This window comes from Phascolarctos cinereus, unplaced genomic scaffold (assembly GCF_003287225.1).
Source record: "Phascolarctos cinereus isolate Bilbo 61053 unplaced genomic scaffold, phaCin_HiC Scaffold_5;HRSCAF=322, whole genome shotgun sequence".
In the NCBI taxonomy this organism is placed as follows: domain Eukaryota; kingdom Metazoa; phylum Chordata; class Mammalia; order Diprotodontia; family Phascolarctidae; genus Phascolarctos; species Phascolarctos cinereus.
This window is the reverse complement of record NW_027555958.1, coordinates 52,950,655-52,960,933: the sequence shown is the minus strand read 5'-3', so window position 1 is coordinate 52,960,933 and position 10,279 is coordinate 52,950,655.

Genomic DNA, 10,279 nt, shown 5'->3' with positions numbered 1-10,279 from the left:
TGGGAGGTGGAGAGCCTTCATACTACGCTTGCGCAATGAAGCCAAGGGACGCCAACCTGTCTGCCTGTGTTTGCCCGTAGTTAAGATGGCTACGGAGGCCCTTCCCTTCCTTTCTCTCCCACGTGCTGCGGACGGCCACTTTTTGTTTACTGAATCCGCAGGGATGCTTCAGGGGGCTGGTTGGCTTCCCTTGTCATCGTCTGTTTCGTGACGTGTAGGGCTGAGAGATTAGGGGTAGGCCTTAGGCACGCCAGTTCTAAGGCGGACCCAGGAAGTCGGTATTGACAGCCTCTGGCGTCAGCGCGGGGTCTGGGCTGTAGCAGTAGCTGCAGCAGCAGCTCGGGGGTGGGCTAGGGCCCCCCCCCCTTCTCCCCGTTGCCCATTTGTTCTCGTTTAGGGTCCCGTACCGTACTGTTCACCTGGTTCGACAGTCAGGGACAGTGGCCGGCGGGGAAGGACTGACTCTTAAGGAAGGATTAGTTGGTGGCCTTGGTGAGTGAGACCAGTCCCCACTAGCCGCTTGAAATGTATGGTTTGGCAAGGAAAAGCTAATTACAGAAAGGTTCCTGCTTGGATAAATAAAAGGAAAATGAATCGGCAGCCGCGTGTGCCATTCACAGACTTGACAATGCATCGCAAAACTGGAGGTAACCGCATACATTTGAGAGGTAGGACCGTTCCTATCACTAAACCGGACGTGGAAATTAGGACTTTAAGAATGAAACAGAGGCCAAGTGTGTTTCACAGATGTTTTCTGAGAGTTTGGCAAGAGGTTCAACAGGTGTGATGGCTGAGAAGGGATTTAAGGTAAAGAAAAAAGGTAGAAGTAGCTATAAATATAGCAGGTTGTAACTGAATCAGGAAATAGGGCTAATGCCTATAATTTCCTCTCCTGTCTCCCAAAATCACAAGTTTGAAAAAAGCATAAATGGCAGAGCCCATGTTAACAAACTTTAATCAAGTCAGGCTGGTGCTAATGTCTATAGTAAATGTTTCACAGGCAATTTTAAACTATAGTTATTTAGCTTTCAACAAGTCTGATGAGACTCTTCAGTCTATACAATAAAGTTTCACAGTTTAGAAATCTGAATTCTACCTGAGACACAACAGTGCCTCTTAACTGGAAAACTTTCACCCCCAACTTAATTTTAAAGATCATCCCTTTGTGCAGCAATGTTAGAAACGTTTTTTGGTGAGGCACACAGCTAACATAACACACTTAAGTGTTATGTGTCTGAGGTCGCATTTGAACTCAGGTTCCCTTGACTCCAGGGCAGATAGATGCTCTATCCACACTGCCCTAGGAGCTCTACTCTTTTAGTACAATCAGTCAACTAGGCACTTTATTGGCAGGGCACTGGGGATACAAAAACAAAGAATTCCCGTTCAAGAAGCTTACATGCTAAAGAGGGAAACAAATAAATGTCAGCCAGGCACTGAGTATACAAAGAAAGGTGGTAAACAGTCTGTGCCTCCTCAAGGACCTCACAGTCTAATGGGGGAGACAACACGAAATATGTATAGGATAAATTTGAGATAATCAACAGAGGGAAGGCACTAGAATTAAGGGTATTTGGGGAAAGTTTCCTATAGGAAGTGGGATTTTGACTGGGACTTGAAGGAGGCCAGGGAAATCTGGAGGGCACAGCTAGAAAGAATTGCAGATATGGGGGACAGCCAGAGAAAATGCCAGGTGTCAAGAGACGTGGAGTATCTTGTACAAAGAATAGTAGGGAAGCCAGTGTCATGTGTGTGTACATATATATATGCTTATACACACACACACATATGCAGAATAAATGTAAAAGAATAAATACAAGGAGCAGCTAGGTGGCTCAATGGATAAGCTCTGGCCTTGGAGTCAGGAGGACCTAAGTTCAAATTTGACTTCAGACACGTGACACTTACTAGCTCTGTGACCCTGGGCAAGTCATTTAACCCTAACTGCCTCACAAAAAAAAAAGGCAAAAAAAATACAAAGTAGTTTGGGAGAGAGTGTGTGCTAGCAGCTTGGAGGAGGGACAAGAAAACTTTCAGGCAGAGGAAGTGCTTGAGCTACATTTTGAAAAGAAGGATTCTGTGATGCAGAGATGAGGAGGGAGTGCAAAGTCTGGGAACAAGCCAGTGCAAAGGCATGGAGGCAGGAAAGGGAGTGATGTATATGAGGAAAAGAGAGAAAGCTAGTTTGGCTCTATCAGAGTGAGGGAGAGGCAATAATGTACAACACTGGAAAGACAGGCTATGAAGGGCTTTAAAAGCCAAACAGGAGCTTTTATTTTAGCCTAGAGACAATAGGGAGCTTCTGAGGTTTCTTGAGTAGGGCAGGGTCACAAGGTTAGATCTCCACTAAAGAAAAAGTGACCCTGGTAGCAATGTGGAAGATGTTCTCAAAAGGGAGAGACTTGAGCCAAGGAGACCAGTTAGGAGGCTAGTACAATAATCCAGGGGACAGCTGATGAGGGTGGTAGATGTGTAACTAGAAAGGAGTTGGGTTCAAGAGCTGATATGGAGGAAGAGATGGCAAGATTTAGCATTAGATATGTAGTGGATATGTGGGGTAAGGGAAAGTAAGTAATCGAGGATCATGCTGAAATTATGAACTAGAAGAATAGTGGCGCCTTTGACAAAAATAAAAAAGTTTGGAAGAAAGGGGAGCTTTTTGGAGGAAAGATAATGAATTCTGTTTAGGACATACTAAGTTTGACAAGTCTCTAGGACATCAGCTTGAAACTTAAACGTGCAGAATGTAAACATTATTTCAGACCAGCTATTTTGGTCGCTTTGTGGAGTCCTTAAATGGAGAACTTCACTTCTGATCGGTCTAATTCTGGACATTCTCATCTAACGTTACAGAGACAACTGCCTTGGGCTCTTCCATTAGAAACAAGGTCATGTGAAGCTGGGCTAAAAGTAGAATCAGATCTGAGGGCATACATTCTCAAATATCATAATGTAATACATAGTAGTTCCAAACCAAATTCTTCCTATCTTTTTTTGAGAATTGTTTACGAGGAAGAAAAAATTTAACCTCTAATATCATCATTATTCTGACAATACCTAAATATCCTTTAAGGAGTTTAAAACATATTTAAGTTAAGCTACTTCAGTAAAGGCAGGGACAGAACGTATTTGAGTTAAATCATAGATCAAGGGATGTGAAGGTGGCAGGGCTCATAGGAATCATTTAATCCGGCCTTTCATTTATAGATGAAGAAACAAGGACCCCAGGAGACTCAGTGACTGGCCAGCTGTCCAAGGTCCCACAGTTCCTGAGAGGCAAAGCCAATATTTGAACAGAGATCCTTGACTCTCAATCTGATGCTTTTCTACTAGAATATAGTTACATTTAATTGTATTTTTCTTAAAACTATGTTTTAATGTAATTTTGCCATGTTATCTTGACAACTCAGATATAGATTTTCTTTTTTTTTTTAAACAGATAAATCCTGCATATTTTAAACCAACGATCTGGGGAGATTTTATTCGGATTAATTTAAAACTGAAAAATGTTGTTACCTTATTTACTTATGAAGGTAGTCACAAAATCACTGAAGGTGGATTTCTTTAAATCATTTTATTTAACTAAAACAATAAGCTCAAAATATTTTTTTAATTAATTATGGACATTTTTCTTCTAATTTTACAGAGACAACTAGACTAATGCTAATCAGGGTTGCAACCACACACATTGTACCCAAATCGATAATCTTAAGGCATATATTTGGCCATATCACTTCTCTGCTTAAGAAACTTCAGTGACTTCCCATTAAATATAAGTAAAATACAAATTACTCGGGTATCTTAAACCCTACATAATCTGGCTCCAACCTTTCTTTTAAAAATTTCATTCCCAATGCTATCTACATCCAGAGAAAGAACTATGGAGTCTGAATGCAGATCAAAGCAGACTATTTGCTCTATCTTTTTTTTTTGTTTCTTCATTCTCATTGTTCTTCCCATTTGTTCTAATTATTCTTTACAACATGACTAATGTGAAAATGTTTAATAAGAATATATATGTAGAGGGACAGCTAGGTGGCGCAATCACTGCCCCTGCAGTCAGGAGGACCTGAGTTCAAATGCGATCTCAGACACATAACATTCACTAGCTGTGTAACTGTGGGCAAGTCACTTAATCCCAACTGCCTCACCAAAAAAAAAAAAGTATATGTAGATCCTATATCAGACTTCACTCCATCTTGGGAGGGGGGAAGGAAGAGGAAGGAGGTGGAGAAAATTTAAAACTAAAAAGCTTATGGAAGTGAATGTTGAAAACTAAAAATAAATAAATAAATTTAAAAATTAAAAAGAAAAAAAAAATTTCATTCCCTTTCAGGTACTCCAGCTAAACTGCCCTACTGCTGTTCTCAATGCACAAGATTCCAAAAGTTCATTTGCAAAGAGGTTTTTTTAATTAAACCTTTTTTTAAAGAAATCAGGTTGTTGGGTTTTTTTTTTTTAGCCAAAGACAAAGTTTATTAATGATTTGCCATATTGGCCAGACTCTTAAGGAATCTGAACATTTGTGATGCTTATATTGACAAGTAGGATAGAGTGAATCTCAGCACTGACTAGATTTTAAGAATCTGAGCCTAAAAATCAGTTTTTCAAAATTAGTTATTCACTCTGAAGTGAGGAGGGCAAGAGGAACAGGGGAAAATGTCATTATAAATGAAATGCAGACACTTATTAGAAAAATAATGATTGTATTCCCTGACAGCTCCTTTTCTACCTTTGTAGCCCTAAAACCTAATATAGTGTTCGGCCCATAGTAGATGCCTAATAAATGTTTGTTGAATAGAATTTTGAGCAGGAGGAGAAGAGAGGAACATGAACAGAGCAAGGAAAATTTTAGTTATAGGGCAAGATTCAAATCAGGTCAGGCAGCTTTACTCTTGACATCTCTGGTTACAGTTTAAAGCAAGCAAGGTGCTGTATCAAGGTGTTCATCCAAGAATATCCCATGTCAGTTCAAAGCCTCACAACTAGAAGGGGCCTGAGAGATCACCTAGTGCAGAGATTTTTAGCCATTTGGGGGTCCTGGGCTGTCTCTGGCAGTCTGATGAAGCCGACTGATGCTTTTTCAGAAGAATGTCTATTGCCCTCATAATTGAAGGAAATGTTAAATTTTAGCTAGTGAAAAATAAAAGTATAATCTTTTTCTCATTCAAGCTCAAGATCTTTTAAAATCTACCTATGAATCCTTTGGGGGGGTGATCTATGGACCCTAGATTAAGGACCTCTGTTCTAGCCCAATCCCCTCATTTTATAGCTGAGGAAACAGGCCAGTGAGGCAGTGAGATACTGTTAATTGTTACTACTCTGATTGGTTATGGTGATGACCTCAGACCAGGGAGGCAAGCAGTGTCAGGAAAGAGGGGAATGGGGTGGGGGTGGGGTGGCAGGCTGCTGGAATCTGTTTTCCTGTGAATGCCTTGGAGAGGAAGCCAGAAAAGGTTGATCATTATGGAAAAGGAGATATTTATCGACTCTACGAGCATTCATTAAGTGCCTACTCTATTCATAGCTTACTGTTTCATTACTACAAAAAGGCATATGATTTGATAGAAATGGATAATGAAGGCTCAGAACTGAAGAGGAGGAAGAAAACAGGCTGGACTGCATTTTGGAAATTACAGAGTATTTCCAATGACCAAATGAAATGATATGTAAAGTGCTTTGAAAACCTTAAAGTACTACACAAATGTGAGTTATCATTATTTTCAGTGATAAGCTTCTGTTGGAAATAACTATTTTTCTAGTGACATTTTGTATACGATAATTGCTAGCAGTTATAGTACATTAAATTTGCAGAGTTCTTCACAAATATTATCTCATTTGATCCTCACAACAGCCCTGTAGGTAGGTGCTATTATTATCCCCATTTTATAGTTAAGGAAACCGAGGCAGACAGGTTAAATGACTTGCCTAGGGTCACACAGCTAGTAAACATCTAGGGAAGGATGTGAACTCACATCTTCCTGACTCTGGGTCCCATATTCTATCCATTGTACTGCCTGCTGCCTATATGGCTATGAATTGTGCAATACCAGCATTTTAGAGGAATCCAAATTGCTGGTTACTTATATGGTCCTACAGTATGTACTATGGACATGAGGGATGGGGACTGGGCATATAATTTGATTAGTATAGGGAACTCTATCAATACAGATCAGCCACCTTCTCTGCACCTTGGTAGTTTGAGGCACTGAGTGATAATGTGACTAGCCCAGCAGCACACAGTCATTTCCCTTTCCACTTAGACAAGCTGCACTTACAAAGTTACATAAAGGAGATCATCATTGAGTTGTATGACTAGGAAAGGAGATGAGCTGGTCATATAACCAGAGGGAGGGATAACATATGGAGAGCTTTGGACTCCACTCATCTGGATAGGAAGAGGACAAGAGTCATAAAGGACAGAAGACTACACCACTGATGAGACCACCTTTCACTGACATAAGCAGAAAGCACTGGGAACAAAATGACAAAAACAAAACCCCGACCCTGCTCTAAAGAAGCTTATGTTCTTCTGTGGGGATACTTGTGTACATATAAAGAAATGCAAAGCAATTTGGGAATAAGGAAACACTAAAGACTGTGGGATCAGGAAAGTCTCCTCTGAAGAGAATTCTAAGAGGAAAAGGTAATAATAATAATAATAATGAGGATGTGAAATTTATATAGTGCTGTAATATTGGCATCATCACATTTGAGCCTCACTCAATGTGATTTCTAACTTACAGATAAAAAACCAATGGCTCAGAGATTCTGACAGTGTTTTTCGTCTTACAGTAAGGAGATGGCAGAGATGAGAGCCAACCTATGGGAGGTACCTACTATGCAAAGTGTGATGTAGATATAGAGAGCTGGTCTCAGCCAGAAAGATCTGGATTCAAGTTTTACCCCTGATGGAGATGGACTTTTGGAATCTAGCTTCCTTGGATTTAACTACTTTGTGTTTCTTCTCATTCCATTATTACCATATGTACTTATACACATCCTTGTTTCAAGCAGACATTGTTTTCTTTATTATCTTTGGACATCCAGTGGTTTTTGCTTTCTGTGTATCCCCAGCACTTGGCGTAGTACCTGGCACATAGGAGGTGCTTAGTGAATTAGAATTATTCACACTGAAGTGAGGAGGGCAAGAGGAACAGGGGAAAATGTCATTATAAATGAAATGCAGAGACAGACTTAGTAGGAAAATAATAATTGTGCTCCACGACAGCTCTGTTTCCACTTTTGTAGCCCTAGAACCTAACACAGTGTTCGGCACATAGTAGATGCCTAATAAATGTTTGTGAAATTGAACTCTGAGCAGGAGGAGGAGAGAGGAACATGAACAGAGCAAGGAAAATTTCAGTTATAGGGCAAGATTCAAATCAGGTCAGGCAGCTTTACTCTTGACATCTCTGGTTACAGTTTAAAGCAAGCAAGGTGCTGTATCAAGGTGTTCATCCAAGAATATCCCATGTCAGTTCAAAGCCTCACAACTAGAAGGGGCCTGAGAGATCACCTAGTGCAGAGATTTTTAGCCATTTGGGGGTCTTGGGCTCTCTCTGGCAGTCTGGTGAAGCTTAATTGGGGCAATATAACACCTCAATAACTAAACACAAAGTACATCAAGATAGTACTAAGTTAACTAGTGGATCAGGGATCAGGAAAGGCTTCTGGTGGAATTGGCATCTGAACTAAAATTTTAAGGAAGCAAGAAATTCTACAAGCGTTGAAGTGGACATTTGGCTGTATTCCAGACATGGGGACCACTTGTACAAAGGGGTAGAGACGGTACATGCAATGTCACATATGGGGAACAACTACCTGGCCAGTTTGACAGAAATGAAAAACATGCGAAGGAAGAAAATAAGATTGAAAAAGTGGATGGCAGCCAATGGAATCTGTATTTTATGCCAGAGGCAATAATCATTGAAGTTTTGAGTAGTGGGGGTAGAAGGTGGGGTGGGATGGTGACATAGTCAAATCTATACTTTAGGATTACAATTTGGCAGCTCTTTGGAGAACAGATTGTAGCAGGGAGAGATTGGAAGCAGGGAGACCAATCAGAAGGCTTTTGTAATAGTTAAGGTAAGAGGTGATGAAGATCTTAATTAGGATAGAAGCTGTGTGTAGGCATGTGGCATTCGTAAGACTTGGCAACTACTTTGATGTGGGGCTTAAGGAAAGGGGAAAAAGTCAAAGATGACTCCAAGGTTAAGAGCCTTTGTGACTAGAAGGATGGGTTTGGGGAGAAGATATTGAGTCTGGTTAGGGGCATATTGAGTTTGAGCTGCTGATGGGACATGCAGATGGAGATGTCCAGCAGGCACTTGGCAATATGTGATTGTAGTTCGAGAGAGAGAGGAGGGCTGGAAAAATACATTTGTAAACGATCTGCACAGAGATAATAGTTAAGCCCATGGGACCAGATGAGATCACAAGCAGAGGACTAACTACAGAGCCTTAGGAAACACCTACAGCTGGGGAGGGGGTATGTGTATGTAAGATAAGTAACAGTCCAGTAAATAAGACTTAAAATCAAACAGAAACATAAGAGTGCTGTATCACAGAAGCGAAGGGAGTAGAGGGATCCAGGAGCTAGGGGTATATGTGTGTGTGTGTGTGTATATGTGTATATATATATATGGACAGATATAGAAATATAGATATAAATATAGAGGGCATAGGGTGAGTTGAATATGAAGAGATGATATCTAAAAAAAAAATTAAGGGGTGAGAGAGAGGATTGTACTGGGAGGAGAAGAGAGGGAGAGGTAGAATGGGGTAAATTATCTCACATAAAAGAGGCAAAAGCTTTGACAGTGGAGGGAAAGAGGGGGGAGGTGAGAGGGAATGAGTGAATCTTACTCTCATCGGATTTGGCTTAAGGAGGGAATAACATACACACTCAATTGGGTATGGAAATCTATCTTACCCTACTGGAAAATAGAGAGGAAGGGGATGGGGTGGGGGGAATGATAGAAGGGAGGGCAGATTAGGGGAGGGAGTATCAGAAGCAAACACTTTTGAGAAGGGACAGGGTCAAAGGAGAGATTAGAAAAAATGGTAGTGGGACAGAATGGAGGGAAATATAGTTAGTCTTTCAGAACATGACTATTATGGAAGTGTTTTGCATGATTACATATGTATAACCTATATTGAACTGCTTGCCTTCTCAATGAGGGGGGTTGGGGAGGGAGGAAGGGAGAGAATTTGGAACCCAAAGTTTTAAAAATGGATGTTAAAAATTGGTTTTACATGCAGCTGGGAAATAAGATATACAGGCAATGGGGTATAGAAAACTATCCTGCTCTACAAGAAAATAGAAGGGGAAGGGAATAAGAGAAGAGGGTGTGTGTGATAGAAGGGAGGACAGATTGGAGAAAGGGGTATTCAGAATACACGCTGTCTTGGTGTGGGGAGAGGGGAGAGATGAGGAAAAAATCTGGAAGACAAAATTTTGTGGGAAGTGAATGTTGAAAACTAAAAAGTAATTAATTAAAAAAAGATTTAGCAGTTAAGAGAATTTGTTGGTAACCTTGAGAAAACAATTTCTATTGAGTGGTGGGGTTGGAAACCAGAAAAGAGTAGATGATAAGAGGTGGTAGAAAAAGGTACAGATGACTTTTTAATGTACCTTTTTATATAAAGTACATCTCTCACATTGGAATAGAAGTTCCTTGAAGGCAAGGATTCTTTTTGCTTTTTCTTTATATTTCTGGTACTTGGTAGGTAGTAGGAAAGTGTTAGTTTGTTAAACATGCCTTTAAGACCCATTTTAACAGCATCCATTTCCTTTCCAACAACTAGATAGAGGGTCAGATTTGGAGTCAGGAAGACCTGGGTTGAAGTCCAGATTCTAACACATTCACATTTTATGAACATGGAAAAAAATTACTTAACCTCTCAGTGCCCTTAGACAACTCTCTAATATTGTACATTTCAGCCAGGCTGCCCATCTGTATCAGTGAAAGGGACCTCAGACGAGGAGTTCCCCACATTTATGAAATCACAAATCCAGGACTTCACTCCCCCACATCCAAAAGTTTTCACATGCCTTCATTTCCTGTGAATATTGATTTGTCAAGCAAAGAGTGTTAGTTTACTACCTGTGGTCAAAAGTATTGTACATTCCTAAGACAGATTTTCCATGTATGAAAACACCCTGTTGGAAAATGTCAGAATTCTTCAAGGCTCCATAATCAGATCATTTGGGCAGTTACTATGTGAGATGAGCAATACAGATTATGTGCTGGCACTGAAGAAATATTTATTTTTT